We start from the raw sequence: 20,817 nt of genomic DNA, 5'->3' as shown, positions 1-20,817 counted from the left end.
GCCAACCCCCTTCTGTGGGACTTCTCTGTAGGCGAACAAGAGGCAGGGGATCAGGACGTCCCATCTACGCCGAAGCTTTTCCGGTAGTCCATGAATCATCCCTTTTAGGGTCCTGTTGAATCTCTCAACAAGCCCATTGCATTGTGGATGATAGGGTGTAGTGAACTTGTAGTTAACACCACATTCCTTCCACATAGCAGTTAAGTAGCTCGACATAAAGTTTGCACCTCTGTCGGAGACAACCTCCTTAGGGAAGCCCACTCTGGAGAACACTCCAACTAGGGCTCTTGCCACAACAGGTGCTGTAGTGGTCCTAAGGGGAATAGCTTCAGGATACCTGGTGGCATGATCCACTACCACCAGTATAAACTTGTGCCCTGATGCTGTAGGTGGTTCCATGGGACCGACGATGTCGATCCCCACCCGTTCAAAGGGCACCCCCACCACAGGCATTGGTATAAGGGGGGCCTTTGTCGTGCCACCTGACTTACCACTGGCTTGGCAAGTGACACAGGAGCGGCAAAACTCCTTGGTATCTTCGTTCATATGAGGCCAGTGAAAGTGTGAGACAAGCCTGTCCCACGTTTTCGTCTGGCCTAAGTGACCTGCTAAGGGAATCTCGTGGGCCAAGGTAAGTAGGAAACCACGCTGAGACAAGGGTACGACCAGCCTCCTGGTCATGCCAGGCTTGGGGTCTCTTGACTCAGTGTACAGGAGTCCATCTTCCCAGTATACCTTGTGGGTACCTGTGGCATTCCCAGCAGCCTCAGCAGCAGCCTGCTGTCTGAGGGGTTCAAGAGAAGGGCAGTCTAACTGGTCCTTCCCCAGGTCTTCCCTTGAGGGTCCCCCTGAACCCAAGAATTCAACTTGATCAAGTTCGAATTCCCTAGGTTCAGTTTCCCTCAATTCCTGTAGGTCAGCCTCCTCTGAGACTTGATCCACGACCTGGGGCAAGGGGGAAGGCGCAGCCTTAACCCTACCGCTCTTTTTCTTGGGAGGTGTCTGGTCCGTTGTTCCAGGATCCAGCACCTGTTCAGTGGGGCATTTCCTGACCTGCGACCTAGTCACAGCGAACACATGTGCTGGCAAGCCTAACATTTCCATGTGAGTCCGATGCTCCACTTCTGACCATTGTGATGACTCCAAATCATTGCCCAACAAACAATCCACTGGGAGGTCTGGACTAACTACAACCTTCTTTTGGCCAGTTACCCCTCCCCAGGAGAAAGCTACAATTGCCATACTGTGATTGGTAGTGACATTGCTTGCATTGGTCACCAGGAATTCTGTACCTGGCATGATCTGTCCAGGGTCCACAAAGTTAGGCGTCACCATGGTGACGCTGGCACAAGTGTCCCTATAGGCCTGAGCCATCTTTCCATTTATGAAAGGCGTCTGTCGGTATTTGCCCAAAGTATTGGGGCTTACGTCAGGGGATACGTCCGCGTCCCCTGTACTGACAAGGACAGCCTGAGTGAGTGTGCCAACTAAGTTGTCACGCCCCTCAGAACCCAGGGTTAACCCTACTAAACCCTTGGGAGGCGCACTACCACTGCTGACTGTACTAGGGGGCACAGGTGCCTTAGGGGCTGCAGTGGCAGGAGTCTGCCCTCCTCCTTTCTTGGTGCACTCACTAAACCAGTGAGATTTACTTTTACAGTACTGGCACCATCTTTTGGATTGGCCTTCTTTCTTCTTTTGGGGAGCCTGACCCCCACCCTCTTTGGGTTGTTGGGGACCTGTCGAAGACTTCTGGTCATTTTGTTCCCCCTTAGAATCTTTACCCTTCTGGTCTGCTTTCTTCTGACCACCTTGATTCTGGCCCTGGTTCTGTTTAACTCTTGTACGAACCCATCTGTCTGCCTTCTTTCCCAATTCTTGGGGAGAGGTCAGATCCGAGTCGACAAGATGCTGATGCAACAACTGGTTCTGACAATTGTTTAAAATTTGTTCTCTCATCATCAAATTATACAATCCTTTGTAATCAGTAACCTTACTGCCCAGCAACCAGCCCTCAAAAGCCTTAGTGGCACAATCGACAAAATCAGACCAATCTTGAGCCTGCGTTTTCTGGGTATCCCTGAACAGCACCCTGTACTGCTCAGTGGTTAGGCCGAACCCTTCAACGAGTGTATTTTTCAAGATTTGGTAATCGTTAGCATCCTCCACCCTTGTGGTGAGGAGCTTGTCTCTTCCTTTTCCTTCAAAGGAGAGCCACAAGATAGCTGCCCACTGACTCTGGGGAACACCCTGCACAGTGCAGGCCCTCTCCAAAGCAGTAATCCATTTGTGGATGTCGTCCCCTTGTTTAAAGGGGGGCACTATCTTACCAAGGTGTTTCGTATCGAAACTCTTTTCCCTATTACTAGGTACATTGCTGCCACCAGTGGGGACTGCCCCACTTAACTGTTGCTCTCTAGCAAAGGCAAGCCTTTCTTTGGCCAGGGCAAGTTCTTCCCTTTCAATCCTTAGATTAGCTGCCCTTTCCTTAGCTTCGTACACTCTCCTCTAAGGGGACGTCATCCCTCTTTGAGAAGAGTTGTGAGAGCCATTGGTTTGAAGGGATCTGCCAGAGCCTCTTGACAGAGACCTGGCTCGTCCATTCCCAATGTTAAGCGGACCTGACGGTAGCGCCGGGAGTCCCCCAGTACCACCATCATGTTTGCTTAAGTTGGACCGTGTTAGTCTGACGACCTCTACCTGTCCCTTATCTGCCTCATCCCCAGAGAGATCCTCATCCTCATCCTCCTCCCCATCTTCGTTCTCAGTTGCGAGGTGGATGAGGTCAGGATCGTCTCGGGTTCCCTCGAGGGGAGGCATGTCTCCTTCTGGATTAGAAGAGCTACGAAGTTTCTCAGCTCTTCTGGCATCATAAGTCTCCAAGAGACCAATCAGAAAGGACGTTGTGGGGTTAGACCCCTGCTGAATCTTCCTGGAGTGACACAGTCGTCTTAACTCCTTGAAGCTCAGCACAGTATATCCTGAAGGGATGACCTGTGGAGGGTCAACTGACACAAGGGGAGACCCAGAGTTTTCTCCTTTGTCCGACATACTGTTTCTAGTGTGGTGTAAGTGATGCACCTACCTACACTATGTGTTTACCTACTGTTCCCTTGCTAAGAGTTGTAGCCAAGGTGTGCTAAGCCTTGAGGAGCTACAACAGCTGGTTCAGTAGAACTCAGAGTATTCTAAGCTTTTAGTTATATGTACTAACAGTACTTGTGCGATCTTTCAACAAGATATTCTTAGGATACGTGTGGTAAAACAACAGCAAGCTCAAATCCCAACCGCTGCTCACCAATGTGAGAAGTTGGCTCGATATGCAACGTTCGCTATTCTGGCGACCGCTATGTATCGTTCCAACGACCCTTATGGTGTTTGGTTGTAAGTCAACCTATAGACCAGCTATCCTAGTAGCGTGGATACGAGCAGTCTAAGGCTAAAGACTCGAGAGGGCGCGTTAAGCCAGCTGTTTACCACACGTGTACCCCTTGAACACCCAGTGAAAGGACACCACACAAGTGTTATGAAAATAAACAGTATATTTATTAAGAATCACAACAGCCCTGTACTCTTTATGAGGACAGGGTACTAAGCACAAACCAAATCTCTTTAGCAAATACTTCAAGTGCACAATTAAAACAAGTGTCCGAGGACACGGAAAGGTTAAGGTCTCGGGCGGACCCGATAAGGCAAGTCGGAAGCGAGGGACTCGGGACCCTAGAGTAAGGAGGCTATGCAGGCACCGAAATGCCGAGTTACCTAGCCACGAGGGCTGCGGCTGCACAAGTCTTACAGGCGTCAGGGTCTTCGCTGACGAGCCAGGAGCCGGAAGAAAGGAGTTGCTGGCCGGCGACCAGTGCTGAATAGTTCGTAGAGATCCAAGCCTGGATCGGAGATTGATGAAAACCTGAAAGCAGAGGGGACCAAGTTCGTACTACTAGCCAGTAGTCAGAGGGTACCAGGAGGGCACCGGTTGGCCGTCACCTCGACCAGGTGAGTGGGCGACGCTAGGCTCTGCAGTCTCACGGACCAGGAGGCGTTGTCGGCGACCACGGTGGAGGTGCGAGCTGTCCCACGAAGGATGATGCTGTCGGCGTCGCTGGGCCCAGGATGGGGCAACAAGCCTTGGCAAATCTCAGGGCCACGTGGTGGGCCTAAGATGGCGTCTTGAGTGGACCAGGAGGGTCCGGGGGGCTTCTCGAAAAGATGGAAGCAAGGGCCAGTCTGGAGCAACCAGACCAGCAGTGTTGTTTGTCGGTCGTCGTCAAGGAAGGGCACCAGCCAGCGGCTAGTGACCAGACAACGGGCTGAGCAGCGAGCAGAAGGGCCCCACGCAGATCGTGGAGATGCCGGGGGGCTGCACTTCGGTGCTGGAGCGGCTCAGGGTCGGGGCTTCTCGGACCCCAGAGCACTCACCAGAGAGTTACCTCGATGGTCGTGCTGGTTTTAAGAGCGTGCAGGTTCTGATGATGGCCGGTCCCTCGAGGTCTCGTCGCACCCACAGATCACAGCTGAGCTGATGACGTGGGTAGAGGTCAGAGGTGCCAGGGAAGCCAGTTCTCGTCGAGCTGGGCCGTCGGATTCCTTGAGGAAGGACTTACAGCAAACCGCAGAGTTCTTAGGTGGTGCCCGCTGATGCAGGGTGACTACTCCTTAGTCACAAGGGAGAATCTTGAGAAGAGTCTTGAATGTCCTTTCGTAGAAAGTAGTTCTTGAATCAAAGATGATCTAATTTGGAAGGGTCCCCGCTCCGGTCTTTATCCTAAAGAAAGGGGTGGGTACATGACTAGGTCCTGCCCTAAGGGTGGGACCAGGAAGGGGGGTAGTTACACCCCTCTCCCCTGCCGGACTTTCCCCAGGCCAGGGCTGTCGCCCCTGGAACTGGTTCTAACCGGCAGATGCGTAGTGAGCACCGGGGTGCCACTCCGCAGTCACCTTCTCGCCAAAGCCCTACCTACCCAGAATACACAAACCCTGTCTGGGACGGTGCGAACACCGCCCTTGACAGGAAACCCTTTGTCCAAGCGCTCCTCGCTGGAAGGACTCCCAGCAGCAGGAGGTCAGACTCGTGTCTGTGGTGGCAGCATCCATTTTGTGGAGCTGAGGCTTCAGTTAACTTTAACCGGGGTTCACAGTTACGTACATGTCGTGTCCCTCTAGAAGGGTGGAATGCTAACCTCATCGCCAGAATTGGTGAGAGGGCAGCACCCCGATCCGTATGACACCTTACTCGACATGCCTTGATAACGCGACACCGGAGTTACCGATGGTACGCGTTATCATGGAACAGCCATTGGGTCTTGATTCCGCAAGCTGCAACCGGGCTCGGCTCGGGCCTGAACCTAGCTCACACGAGCCCACGCACTCTGCCTTCCGGATTGTTAAGGCCTGCCATAGAGCATCATATATCAGGCCAACTTCTCACAGTAGGGCCTCCTATTTTACTATCAAGAAAGAACTCAGAGACGAAGGGATCCAATATTCCCTATTTTTTCCGGCCAAACTGCGAGTAATTATGGATGGCTCGACGCACTTTTTCCTAACACCCGAGGATGCTTGGACCTGGCTTGAGTCCTATAGAGCAGGAACGGACCATAAAAGCAGAGGAGATCGCGGCCCGCCTAAACAACAACAGATGCGAAAGTCGCAGCGCCTCCACAAGAAGAATAAAAACCAACAGGCGCAACCACCCGCCCAAATGGCGGCTGACAAACGAGGAGCCCTGGCGGCGACGGCGGTGATGACGGGATCGCAGCAGGAGGGATCGACGATAGGAACGGACTCGGACGAAGACAAGAGACACTCGGGCGTTGAGCTCTCGGACGCTGACAGCACTGGGGGTCCTGTGATCACGCCACGAACAGCGGATTGGATTGTTGCATGAGTGACTCTTCCTGTGAACTGCTCTTCGATGTGCTGCTGTGCCAGGTGATATCAGGGGCGGCTGTTGTTGTGACACAATATCGTAAGGGATCAAGGGGCCGGGGGTGAGGGCGATGCCTGCCACCCGTCGGACCTGAACCACCGTCCTATTGCCTTTAAGGCAACCTGTAGTGGATACTGCAGGCTAGAATTGTGTGTTTTGTTGTGGCAGTTTGGATGGGGCCAATAGTCTGTTATTGGGTCGTGTTCTGGGGGGGAGGGCGAGGGATGTCACAGGGGGAATTGGTTACAGGGGTTTGAGCTGTTTTGGTGTGGGCGGGAGGAGCATGGTGGAGGAGATGCTGAGGGACGACTGGAATGGGGACACTACCTGAATTGAAATGTATCACATGGAATGTGCGTGGGTTGAATACTATGTCCAGACTCCATAAGGTGCATACGTATTTGGTGCGATGTGGGATCCAGATAGCGCTGCTTCAGGAGACCCATCTTACCAGGCATGAGTGCACAGCCTTACAGAGACGATGGCGTGGTCAGGTGATTGGCACGACCTACTCTGCATTTGCCAGGGGAGTCCTGTTTTGGGTGAGGGCCGGGGTCCCCTTCCAGGCTATGAACCAGGTTGTTGATCCAGACGGTAGATATGCGGCAGTGGAGGGGAAGCTGGGGGGCAGAGATGTGGTGCTTTGTAGTGTCTATGCCCCAAATACGGACCAAGCCCGCTTCCTGGATAGACTCTCGGGATCATTGGCACACTTCCTGTCAGGTCAGGTGATATTGGGTGGAGATTTCAATTCCATCACAGATATTGCATTGGACAGGTCGCATCTGCCACTGACTGAATCTCCGGTGCGTAGACTTGCCAACCAGAGGTTGGACTGGCAGGAGAGATGGGTTCTCACAGATGTGTGGCGAGGGCACCATCCAAATGATAGGGACTATTCTTTCTTCTCCGCACTCCATGACCTTCATGTTAGGATTGATGCTGTCCTGTGTAGTAGCTCAATAGCTAACTTGGTGACACACTCTGAGTATTTGGCTAGGACAATCTCTGACCACAATCCCCAATTGGTGTCTATTAAGTGGCATCGTGAGAGGTCCGCGGTCCCCACTTGGCGATTGCGTCCAGAAACCCTGGAGGATCAGGTTTTTAGTGCGGAAATTCGCACGGGCATTGAACAGTACTTTACCGAGAATGGAGGGACAGCTTCAACCAGAGCAGTGGAATGGGATGCATTCAAGGTGGTGATGAGAGGGCTGTGCATTGGTAAATACTCAGGAGTGCGAGCAGCAGTGCTTGCGGATGTAGAAAAAGCAGAGTGGGCGCTACGGGAGTTGGAGAGGCAGAGACCGGAGCAGCCGACGCTGCAACCGCAGCTCATGGAAGCAAGGGAACTGGTGGCGACGGCAACGGAGAGATTGAGGAGCTATGATTATGTACAGTATATGGCGAAAGTTCATGCTGAAGGAGATAAAGTGGGTACACTCCTAGCGAGACTGGCGAGCCCGGAGCCGAGAGGCTGCCTGATCATGCATATGTGTGCGGCGACGGGAGGCATGGTCTATTCCCAGGCTGCAATCCTATCACGCTTCTTGGGTTCCTATACGACCCTCTATCAGAGTGACCTGGAGGTTGAGGAATCAGACATTTAGGGATATCTGGAGAAGATTCAGCTCCCGCATTTGGATGAGGAAAGTGCGGAGGAGCTGGGCCAACCCATAACACTACCTGAAATTAGGGGTGCTATCAAGCAGATGGCCCGGAATAAAACGCCGGGAATGGACGGTCTGCCGATATAATTCTATGCTAAATACATTGAGATCTTAGTGTCTCAGTTGCTAGAGGTATATGCAGAGACTGAGGAACGGGGCCACCTACCCGGATCGATGAGGGAGGCGCTGGTTGTTCCCCTATTAAAACCTGGGAGAGAGAGCAGTGATGTCGCCTCGTATAGACCGCTGTCTATGCTGACAGTGGATTATAAAATTCTGAGTCGCATTTTGGCCACTAGATTGCTGCCGCACATGACCACACTGGTTCATGAGGACCAGGCTGGGTTTATTCCAACTAGGAATACCTCGACTAATATTCGTCGCCTACTGCGAGTGCTGGGGAGTGACTTTGGCGTGGACATGAACCCAGCCGTGTTGTCAATAGACATAGAAAAGGCATTTGGTAGCCTGGAGTTGGGATACCTACATAAGGTATTAGAGAAGTTCGGCTTGGGCGCTCAATTTGGACAGTGGACGAAAGTCCTATACTCCTCCGCGACTGCCCGGGTGCGACTGGGATCGGTGGTGTCTTCCGAATACCAAGTGCAGAGAGGGACAAGACATGGGTCTTCACTCTCCCCCTTGTTGTTCGCACTGGCGATTGAACCCCTGGCGGTCTAAGCTAGGACAGGGGTGGCTTATGGGGGCCTTGTTTGTGGTGGGATCCCGCAGTACATCTCATTGTATGCGGATGACCTGTTGTTGTTCTTGGAGGATGCGGTAGCGGCCTTGCAGGGGGCGGTAGATATGCTGTCGCGTTTTGGGACACTATCGGGCCTCCGGGTTAACTGGAGTAAGATGTGCATCTTCCCGATACGGGAGGATATGCCCCGACCGCAAATACCTGAGGACGTCATATGGGAACGATCGTGCTTCACTTATTTGGGAGTACGTATTTATCACGGTGTTGATGATCTGCTTGAGGGCAACATAGGGCGCTGTATACGAGACCTGAAGGGCTGTATGGCGTTCTGGGCAACTCTTCCCCTCTCAGTGACAGGGAGAGTGGCATTGCTTAAGATGGTGGCTTTGCCTCGTCTGCTCTACGTTTTGGGACACTATCGGGCCTCCGGGTGTACTGGAGTAAGATGTGCATCTTCCGGATACGGGAGGATATGCCCCGACCGCAAATACCTGAGGACGTCATATGGGAACGATCATGCTTCACTTATTTGGGAGTACGTATTTATCACGGTGTTGATGATCTGCTGGAGGGCAACATAGGGCGCTGTATACAAGACCTGAAGGGCTGTATGGCGTTCTGGGCAACTCTTCCCCTCTCAGTGACAGGGAGAGTGGCATTGCTTAAGATGGTGGCTTTGCCTCGTCTGCTCTACTATTTCGCACGCTGCCAATATGGATCCCTCCACAGACCTTTCGAGAACTCAGAACGTTACTGATTGACTTTCTGTGGGGTCACGGGAGACGACGGGTGGCACTGAATACTCTGATGAGACCAAAAGCGGAGGGGGGTATGGCAGTTCCCAATTTTGAAATGTATTATTTGGCAACGCAGCTGCAGGTCCTTACACAACAGGTGGCAAGGGAGTTTAGGGGCCCGGTCCAGGCACGGGGAGCAGGGATACAGAGGCATATCCTCTCGTATATCATTATGCAGCAGAAACTTGAGGCCCAGGATTTAACGCTGGAGGAGAAAACCCTGCGACTGTGCTGGAACAAGAGCCACAAAAGAGCAGGGGTAGCACATCCATACGCACCTGAAATTCCTCTGGGTATGCTGACGGCATTGCCACACGGGGGGACTGGTCCCAGCTCATGGATTGGGAGGAGTTGGGACTCCACAGGATGGGCGACCTATATGCAGATGGCGAATTGTTACCTTTCAGGGCGTTGCAGGACCAGTTTGGTCTTCTTGATGGGAGTTTCCTATTACATGCAGCTGTTACAATGGCGATACGGAAACACTGGAAGACAGGGTACTCGGAACCAGTGACCACTATGGCTTTCCAGTATGTGGTCATGGCGGGGACGTTCAAGGCGGTCACTTGTCTACATTCCCGAATGCTGAACGAGGGCTTAGAACCACTGACAGCACTGAAACAAAAATGGGAGGTGAGCGTGGGGAAGCCCATACCGGATGCAACATGGGGCCATATTCTGCGGAGGACCTGGAAAGGGAGCCGAAATGCGAGGTTTCAGCAGGTGCACTTTTTTTGTAGTACGCAGGGCTTACCTTACCCCGGGGAAGATCCGGAAGTATTTCCACGTTCAGGATGCAGCGTGCCCTAGATGCTTGATGCCAGATGTAGAACTGGACCATATGATGTGGGATTGTCCGAAGCTGGGGTTGTACTGGTCTGAGGTGGGGGTACTCCTTACTGATGTTACTGAACGGCAGGTGGAATATGACATGGCGACTTGTCTGTTGCTCTGGTTTGCTCACACGTCTAAAACAAAAATCACTAGCAAGTTTATTGACTTAGGCCTCATCCTTGCCCAGAGGGAAATAACCTGGCACTGGAAGTCGAAGGAAGGCCCTTCTAGTCGGAGATGGGCGAGTGAACTTTATAAATGGGCCAGCAGTGAGAGTATGATCAGACTTAGGCAAGCTACTCGCACAGCGGATGAAAAAAGTCTAGAATCAGCACGGGCATGGGAGAAACTGGTATGAGTGTTGAAGAACTGCCAAGCAAGGGAAGAGGACTAGGGAGGGTGAGCATGGATTAGCGTTCCATGGGATATAGTGGCAGATATAGGATGATCCTTCAGGTCTTTCTCAATTGTGGTTTGATATGTGTGAATTAGCCCACACCAGCAGCAGTTGGGGGGAGGGTTGAGGGTGGGTAAGTTGGGATTTCTCGAGGACATATGGAATGCCTAAATGCTTCGCGAGTCATTAGTTGACCCTTGTGATGTTTATCAGTTGAATGTGGTTATTTACAGGGGGGTAAAGTTCATTGCGGTTTAGCTATTAGGATACTCATACGGAAGGAGTTGAAAAGGGCGAACGAGTGGTAATAGTACTGATATGAGTCAACTACCCATTAGGGCCTTGACAGATTGAATGTTGGAAATGGGAGAGGGGGGATATAGAAAAGCAGATGCAAAATTATTCTGCCGTACAGATGCATTGATATATCACTTTTATGTTTCTGACACTTTCCTGGTTATCGCCGCCCGGCCTTCGGGATGTGGGCTGAATGGCTGTGTGATGTTTAATTTTTGACCTATGGACCGGGACCGTTAAGGGTGGGTCTGTCGGCACAAGCGTTTGTGTAGTTTAGGAATCTGCAATAAAAACACATTTTACAAAAAAAATGATAGAATAAGGCCACAAGTGGTATAAAAAGCATAATAACAAAGTAAAAAACAACAGATTTTCCTTATAAGTTGTGAAAGTTTTGTTCTGGATCGATTACAGTATGTATTTTAACCTGCTGCTGATTCTTTATTCAAGAGTAATGATTCCAACTTGATCCATTTTGTTTTTGAGAATACTACAGTTTGCCTCCTATCATTTGTCATCTGATACTCCTCGCTGACAGTTTTAATTCTTTCCTAAATACTTTCTCTCTCTTTTGGACTTGTTATACATCAGGCACACCTCCTCTTGTTTCTGCCCATAAAAGATTTACTGTTCAATAAAGTGCAGCAAAAACATATGCTTTATTGGGTGCTGATATGAGAGATGTATCGGTTAGGCCTAAACATAAACTGAGTAAACAGCACTGTTCTGTTGATAATTGATTGGTCCACGGCAGGTGAGTGCCTTATCTAAAGAAAAAAACAATAGAGCGGTGGGCATGTTGGAAATTATTTGAGGGAAAAAATCTAATTGGGAATGAAGAGAGAGGAAACGGATTGAGGAAAAGAATGGCATGGGCCTTAGAGAGTGTGATTAACAGGACTACACAAGGGAACTGAGGAAGAGAAAATGCACACCGTCATTGATGGCGCGATTTTGAGAGCGTTTTGTAATCCATGTTTAGCAAAGAGATTGGCCTATAATTTTTGCAAAAACGTGGGTCTTTGTTATCTTTAGGAATGAGGCAAATTAGAGCTTCTAAAAAGGACTCAGAAGCAGTACCAATTTGTAAAAAAGAGGACATAAGTTTGTGTAACTTAGGGAGAAGAAGATGTGAAAAATGTGAGAAAAATTCGAAAGTGAAACTATCAGGACCTGGGGCTTTACCCTTCTTAAGAGTGTGCAAAGCATTGTGCAATTCTTTTGTTGAAACATCCAACTCCAAGGATTGAAAATCTAGGACCGGTACAGCTCGAGCAGCATAATGAAAGGGGCGGGATTACGTTTATACATATATATGTACAGAATAGATCATCTCAAGGAGATTTTATGTTAAGTAGTTGATGTAGATAACCTAGACACCTGATGCATGCGCCCTCGATGATTTGTTGTCTCACTTTTTGTTTTGAATTATGTTCCTAACTGTTAAAATGCGGTTCAACTGTTATAAAAAGTATTGTAAAGCGCTCTGATATCCTTCGGGATCAAGTTCGCGCTATATAAAACTTTATAAATAAATAAATAAACAATATTACAAAATAAAGGAGGAATTAAGCAATAGATGAAGCAGTATAATACTGGTAATATAGGTAAGTTTGATTACAGTAAGAAAGGTCCTATATTACAGGGACAGATATGGTATAGTGAGATGAGATCAGGAGTCAGGCACAGGATTAGGAACCCCAGTAGTAGTTAAGGAGGTGGGTTTTGAGGTCTTTTTTGAAGCTGGCGTACGAGGGGTTACAGCGAAGGTTTTTCAGGAGGGAGTTCCAGATAGTAGGGGCATTTCCGGAGAAGGAGCGAGATTGTGTTGGTTTCCTTTTGTGCAGAGGAGGGATTAGGAGGAGGGCGTTGGAGCTTCTCAGAGGACTAGTGGTACCAGCGATAAGGAGTTTCTTGGATAGGTACTGCGGAGTGTTTTGATGGAGAGCTTTATGAGTAATGCAGGCCGTTTTGTAAGTTGATCTCCCTTCCATAGGGAGCCATTTAAGCGATTTGAGTGCTGGGGAGATATGGTCAAAGCGTTTGGAGTCTGTGATGAGCCTGGCTGCAAGGTTGAGCACAGATTTAATAGGAGCAAGGTAGACCTTGGGGATTCCGTTGAGGATGGCTTTGCCATAGTCAATGCATGAGAGAACCAGTGATTGAACTGCAAGTTTAAAATCATCAATGGGTAAGAATGGTTTGATTTTCTTGAGGTGAGAAGTGAAGAGGGCTCCTTTGGCAGATTTTTTGATGTAAACGTTTAGGTTGAGGGCGTTGTCGATAGTAATGCCAAGCGATTTGACAGAGTTGGACAGTGTGAGTGGGCAGTTGAGTGCATTAAGGTCTGAGATCCACGATTGAATGGGTAGACGGTTCTTTTTAGGGGTGAAGAGGATGATTTCAGTTTTATTTGGGTTTAGTTTGAGATGATTTGACTGGAACCAGGATTGAATCTTGTGAAGGGAGTTGTTAAGGTGTAAGATGGCAGCTTGAGTTTTAATCTTGTAATAGATTTGGGTGTCATCAGCGTATAAGTGGTAGTTGATGCCTGCTTGTTTCAGAATGAGAGTGAGAGGTTCCATAAAGAGTTTAAAAAGGGAAGGGGAGAGGATAGAACCTTGGTGGACTCCAAGGGAGACAGCAGAGGGGTTAGAGAGACAATTTTTAATTTTTATTTGCTGAGTTCGGTTTTGAAGGTATGAGGTGAACCATTTGAGGGCTGTGTTGTTAAGATCGAAACGGGTCATAAGAACATTATGTAAGGCTGAATGGTTGACTGTATCGAATGCTGCGGAGAGATCCAGGAGGATAAAAAGGGAGGACTCTCCATTATCAAGTGATTGATGGTTGTCATCAATGACATTGAGCATTACCGTTTCGGTGCTGCAGCCTCTCCTGAAACCAGACTGAAGGGGGTCGAGTAGGTTAATGTTTTCGATGTGTTTGTCAAGTTGTAGTAGGACACATTTTTCAAGGTCCTTTGAGAGAAGGGGGAGGTTGGTGATAGGGCGGAGATTGTTAAGGTCATTTGGGTCCACGTTTGGATTTTTAATTATGGGTGAGATTTGAGCCAGTTGAAGGGAGGTGGGGACACAACCAGTGGAGAGAGAGGTGTTGATAATTTTTGTCCAGAATGGGGTGATGATGTGTTTAAGGAAGGGGACAAGGTTGGAGGGTACAGGGTCTTTTGTGTGGGAGGACGGTTTAAGATTGCCAATTATTTTGAGGACTTCTAGCTCTGTGACAGGGAGGAAGTTGAGCAAGGATGCATTGTTCTTTAGTTGTGAGTCAGGGGAGTTGGTAGCTGGAGCAGTGGTAGGAGGAAGGTCAGTGGAGTGTTTGGGGGTGTAGAGAAGAGGGAGGGTGAGAGGGGCTGTAAGGGAGTGGGTTGGAGTGTTGTTTTGTGGGTGGGAAGGATTGATCAATTATGGCAATTTTTTCCGAGAAGAAATGGGCAATTTCGTCACATCTGGCCGAGGAGGCTGTCATATTAGGAGGAGCTGGGGAAGTTTGATTACGTATTATATTGAAGAGTTCCCTGGGTCTGTTTTTGGCACGATCTAGTTGAGTGCAGAAGAAGGATGCCTTTTGCTTGAAGATGTGTTTCTCTAAATCCATATCAGTGATGGGCAAGAGGAAGAAAGTTTATATGGGTGGGTGTTGTTGCTTTCCTGGTCCAAAAGTTTGACAAATCTGTTAATTTTGTTATGCATACATTTGTATCGTATTCTAGTTTTATTGATGTAGTGGTTAATATTCTTGACAAAGAGCCAAGGTCCATTAGCAGACAGGTATCACTCAACACCGCTGGGGTGACTGGACGGAAGATTGTTGAATTGCAGTATTACTAATATCAGAAGGGTTTTGCTGTCATTTGCGACTCATCAGTGGGTGATGATGAATGAGGGATAAAATGTAGGCACTTCATGATAAATTATTTTATTGTTTTGCTTGGTTGGAAGGATGTGGGTTATAGGCCTGGGTGGAGCTCGCGGAGTTTCACTCTGTGGAATAACTGAAAAACTCTGCCAAATTCCACAGAGTTCCGCAAGCGGGCGGAGTATTGCTTGGCCACCCCTAGCATCTAGTTAAAACATGGCTGGATTAAATTTGATCACAAGCAGGCCTCAAAACACAAATGCAGAGAAAAAGTGGCCAGTGAGCCAAAACTTGGTGCTTGGAGCATATATAATTTTAAACGAAAGTGGTGGGTGCTCAACGTGGCTGCAGGTCCCTTGCGCTGTGTTTTAACTGTTGTTAAACTGTTGCGGTAAAAGGAAGATTTAACAGTGAGAAGATTTAACAGTGTCGTCTGATCAGTGACAAAAAATAACGTTGTCTTTTAAAGGCCAGTTTACATTAGACAGTTTACCACCGTAATTGTTTTTGAATCACTATGTGATAGTTGCTAGAGTTTGATAGAGCTTGGAAACAACTCAGACCCTTAAAAGGGCTCATGCGGATATTGCATCTAATAACCAGCCAGAAATGTGTTCTCCATCGGTATTTCAGCCCTGTGACACCCCTTTGAAATATCCTTCACCCGACCGATTGTTCACGCGGTGTTCCCCGACAAGCAGAGTCCAGGAGGCCGGTGGGCGGTGTCAGCGTTTCCGGCAGGCTCCTGCCCGGTGCATGCAGTGTCCATTGTACCTTGCAAAGCAGTGTGCTATTATTAGTGCATCCGGAGCAGTGGCACCGGAGGCCATCCCTTGAGGTGCACGCTGCACTCTAATTAAAGCTGTCTTTACCAACCATGTGCAGGGGGCCACTTCCCTTCATTAGGTCGAGCAGACCGAAAAAGCATGCGAAGCATGCTTTGTCTGTTCGACATCTTTTGCTGGCGTGTCGGGGGGAATGTGAGACAGCGATCGCCCACGCGCCTCGCTGTCTCAGATTCCTCCTCGAGGGCGCGCACGTCGCCGTGCACATCCCCTGCCTGCCATTCACTCTCAATCACACACAGCCACACTCATGCATGCGCGCACACACACATACACCCACGCAGGCACAATGCATACACACACACACGAGCGCCCATGCACGCACGCACATACAGACATGCAGAGACACCCCCCGCACACATACACACACGATAGCACTGAGGCCCCCACAGCCCTTTGGAACTTACCGGGCCAATCTCGGGGGACTCCACTCGCAGCACGCTCCTTTCCCGGGGCTCCCACTTGGTCAAGGGAGCCCCGCAACACTTCCGCAACCTCCTGCTGGCAGCCCCGGGGCTCTCCACCGCTCACAGGAGCCCCGGGCCGCAAGACGGATTTACGCCTCCTGCCTCCTCTTCCGGTCCGAACGCGGCCACGCCCCCGTCACAAGGCGACCTTGCCTGACTTCCGATGCGGCCGTGGCGGGATTCACTGCTGGCTTTCAGTTTCCCTCCCCCGCCCCCCTCGGCTCCACGGATCCAGATCGCCCTGGAGTTTCTACCCGCATACACTGGACCGTTCTTCTTCATCCCACTTTCACTGATTGTTTGGGGTAAGATTTCGGCTCTGCTGTATTTGCGTGTAATGCGCATGTTACATACACGCAATGCCGAGTGCGATAAGTTCACGCTGTGCAGTGGTTGGAAATATTTCATTTGACATTGAACTCTCTGAGCTGTGAGGTCCGTGTGATATTACACCGACTACCAATCAGGGACGATTAAGGCAAATTATCACCTGTTCGTATATATAAAGTACTCACTCACTCGAAATTATTAATGTTCTCACCGTTCACAGGTCACGAGTATACATTTAACACTCAGTACACAGCCCTGAGTTTCAGCCCCAGGGAGTAGAGTGTTTCTGGCATACCAAGTGTTGGGCACTTTATGGTGACTTGGTACCCTGTGTGCTGGCGTTGGCCTGATCAGCAGAGCAGGTATTCTGACTCAACAGTGTCACGCTGAAGTCTTGCATCTGGGGGGAATCGTGTAAAGATGCCTAATGAGACCAGATAAGGAGCCATCAGTCTGTGCACCCCTGTTCGTGCACACCAGAGGCCAGCCTAGGCTCCAGAGCAGCCTTTGTAATCACACTCTAGGGGTGAGTTTAAAGATGACTCGTGTGTGTGTGTGGGTGGAGGGGGGCACACTATCACCCTGTGACCCCAGCTATACTGGCTAGTTCAACTTCTCCCCTTTTAAAGGAGCCACCCTTATCTTCAATTAAAACCTATCTTCAATGAAAATATTGCCGTATTATGTCATTTCCTGGTTATATTCCCAAAGCACCTCTTACTCCCGGGCTTACCCGATCCCCTTTTATTTGTGACACATGACTCTCTCTCCCATTCTCACCCTCAACCCACATTTCCTTTCTTCCCCTCTGCAGTGCTTTCACACAACGTTAGGGCGTTTAAGCACTGCACAATTACTCACCTTTACACATTAGCAGGTGCCCACCTCCCATATGCTGTACACTCGCCCTATGTCTGGTGCCTACTGCCCTCTCATGTCCTTCTCTGCCTTATGTCTTCTTTCCGCACTCAGCGCTTTAAAGCAGAGTCGAGAAGGGGTAAAGCCCTATAGAAACAAGCATTTGCAGTGCAATAGGGCTCACATTTGCGAGAATTTGGGCAGTTGACATTGTAAATGACAATGCCTTTTATTCACGTATTGACTTTTAAAAAACATAAATAAAAGACATTGACATTTGCAATGTCAATAGCTTAAACTCTCGCAAATGCGAGACCTATTGCATTGCAAATGCTTGTTACATTAGGGCCAATCATTGTATGGTACTCTACAGGTGAGGACTTACTTCCCAGATTGCATTATGCAGCGCTACTACACCTGGTAGTACAGCAGCAGAGGCTGTGTCTCTCACTCGCCCACTGCCTCGCAACAACCAGTTTTACAGTTTCCAAACCAGCACTTGAAATGTGCAAATTAATTCCACAAACCCAAAAAGAAAACAAAAGGCACTGCTCACTTGTCACATCTTACCATATTATAATAAGCGAGTTCAGTCATGTTATGAAAAGGGTTAAAAGCACTTTTACTTAAAAGACGTGTTCTCTCACACGCCTCTTTCCACATTCTTCAGACTCAAAATTCGTTTGTGTTCCTTGAAAAAGGAACTCGAGATTTTTTCTGCTCTGCAGCCTTGTGACACAGCCCAGTTAATTCTAGCCCGAAGCAAAGCTCGGCGTGTTCCTTTTTAAACATAGATCACACAGTTGGCAATTAAAAGGGACCACTGGCATGGGGAGCTCTCCTTGATAATTTGATATACTACTGCTCAGTCATGAGATCACTCATCTACAGCGTCTGAATCAAATGCGGGAAGCAGCTAAGCTATATGTCTTGGCCGTCCCAAAGGATTAGACTTCTAACAGTGGCGGCCATCTTGCATTGCTCACGCCACTCTGTGTGTTTACTCAATTAATATTTTTATCTGGGTAAAAGCATATCAACAAATAAACAAGTTTTTACGTGAATACATACCTGCCTATGACTAGTTCGTCTGAATGTTACTAAACATGTGAGTGTATACATTTATATGTGTGTCCATATACGTTTTTGTGAGTGCACTGCAAATATGGATGTATTTGGGTGGGTGCTGGTAAACTCTTCTACACTGTGGTTTGCAGAATTGTTGCCGAACTCTGTGCTCCAAACGGCGTAGGGAGTGGCACAACTCTGCAAACTCTGCTGGCGAAGCATAGTGTATCTCCCACTCCTAGTTATAAGGCTATCAAAAGGGGGTCTAGTGGAATCTACAAGAAGGGAAGCTGCAATCCTGTTGCTCCTCTTATTCCTGTACTGAAATGAAGAAGAGTGAGCAACAGATTCAAGTGTGTTCTTACCATTCTTCAGGTGGTTTGAGTCCTGGTTCTTCAGTTGAAGTTGTCCCAATGTTTGTATTTTCATTATGGACTATAGTGTTTTTCTGTAGTTGGTGGGAATGTGCATCATTAGCTAGGGAAGAGCCAGTCACATCTTTGCTTTCTTCCTGAGTTTCACGTGTTATTGACCATTCCTTGTTTTTGCTGGGACGGGTTCCATTTGCGGAGTCTGCTCAAGACATGATGTGGCCAGGTCATCCTGAAGGTTTTTTGGAAAACCCAAATGAGGAGGATGACTCAGAGTCTTTCATTGTGTAGAAAGTGATTCTTGTGACTTGAGCCAGTTTAGGGATCAGAAACAGTGGAGTCCATGATCACTCCAAGATCCATTAATTCATTTGACCTCATTGAAAGTCTATCTAGTTCCTTGTACCATATGGTAGTAGGATAGTCATTCATCCATTCTCTACAGTTTACTTCTCAGTTTCAGAATAATTGAGTTTCAGGTTGGTGCTTCAGCATCCACTGAACAGCATCATCGTGACAATAGTCATTTCTTGATAAATCTAACTCCTTATAGCTTCACATTTTTAGGATAATCTGAGTATAGCAAGCATAGTTTGTAGCAAATTAAGATGAAGGAATTCGTTTAGGGTGTGGATTGGAAGCTGAACAGGAGTGGTGAGATGATTGAGGCTTTGGGTCCCACACAAAGGGGCCGATTATGATGGCGGACGGACCTGAGTCCGTCCGCCACCATAGAGTAGGAGGGAACCTCCGCATGGCCTGCGGAGTTCCCTCCTGTGCAATTAGGATGTGACCGCCACCCTGGCGGTCACATACTCTATTTTTACCATTGTGGCGGGTGCTGCTTCTAGCTGCATCCGCCGCAATGGTAAAAATGCATACATTGCATTTGTATGCAGAAAGCGGCAGGCACCGTGCGGTGCCTGCCGATTTCTGCATACAAATGTATGGTACCCCCCATGTGCACCCCCCACCCCCCTTCACCCAGGGGGCCTGCAACGGGCCCCCGCAGTGAAGTTACACATGCTTTTCCACGGCAGAAAAGCATGTTTCACAGCCCATCCTAATCTGGCTGACGGTGTCTGAGAGACACCGTCACCATATTAGAGCTTTTCCGCCGCGGTTGTAAGCCAACCGCGGCGGAAAAGCTGCGGACGGAAACCAGGACCCACCAGCCATCCTAATGTGGCGGTGGGTCTTTGGTGGGTCCGCAGAGGATTTTCCGCATCCTCCAGGCCGGCGGTGGCTTTCGCCGGCCCGGAGGATGCGGAAAATCCTCCATCCTAATAGGCCCCAATATGTGGTGAAAGGAACTGATGCGAACGCAGAGTGAGACCATCCTGCACCTTCTTCGAAGGTCATAAGAGATCCAGTTATGGATGATTTCTTAGATGCCAAGAACCCATAGTCAGAGTTATAGAGTCTGGCTATGTACAGTGATGGAGCAGGGTTTTTCAAAATGAAACCTGCTCAGATCAAACTTCTTATTGTGTGGATTATTAACAAAATTGTGTGAAAATTAACAGTGTAAAACTTAAAATGGGAGGAAGAAATAGTGCAAATGCGTGCTGAAAATAAATCAGTATTTTCAGTGCTTTTCTAGTAGACCGCAAATGTGAATAACTAATGCAGAAATAACAGCCAAAGAAAATAATGATAGAAGCCATAAGTTTAAAAGAGACATGATATTTTCCTTTTTCACTAATTGTTTGAAAATGTACATAACATGAAGAGAAATGCAAAGCATTTATACAGCACTAATAGTGAAGCTTTGTAGTGACAATGATAATCACATGTGTATTTGTTTTTCCTAGACCACATTTTACTGTTCTGCAGAGAATGCCTCAAGAGTCGCTTTAGGTTTTATTACTTTTCTAAACTGTAGGCTGCAAAGAAATGTATTTTGTCCTTCGTGAGTTCCTGATGATGGCCAAGGCTGTGTGGAGGAAGTAATGAATGTTATGGATCACTGACAGAATATCGACGGACCGAATATCGACCTACAAGAATATTGAGTACAGAATATCGATAGACAGAATATCGACATCCTATCTCCACAAAGGTAAAAACAAAAATATTGAAACCAAAATATCATTGTTTAAAATATCATTGTTCAAAATATTGTTTTTTTAAATGTTTCAAAAAATATAAAATCAATAAAATAATAAATATAATTAATAAAAACATAGTTAGAATTATTTTAAAAAGTTAAAAATGATCAATAATAAATGTAATATAACAAACTTAAACATACATATTTAAAAATGTATATATATTAACTTAATAATATTAATAAATAATTATTTTATTTAATTTTAAAATGTTAGAAACATAATAAATAGTTATAAATACATATATATATATACTTA

This window comes from Lissotriton vulgaris, chromosome 5 (assembly GCF_964263255.1).
Source record: "Lissotriton vulgaris chromosome 5, aLisVul1.2, whole genome shotgun sequence".
In the NCBI taxonomy this organism is placed as follows: Eukaryota; Metazoa; Chordata; class Amphibia; order Caudata; family Salamandridae; genus Lissotriton; species Lissotriton vulgaris.
The sequence above is the reverse complement of the archived record's forward strand: the minus strand, read 5'-3'. Positions refer to the sequence as shown.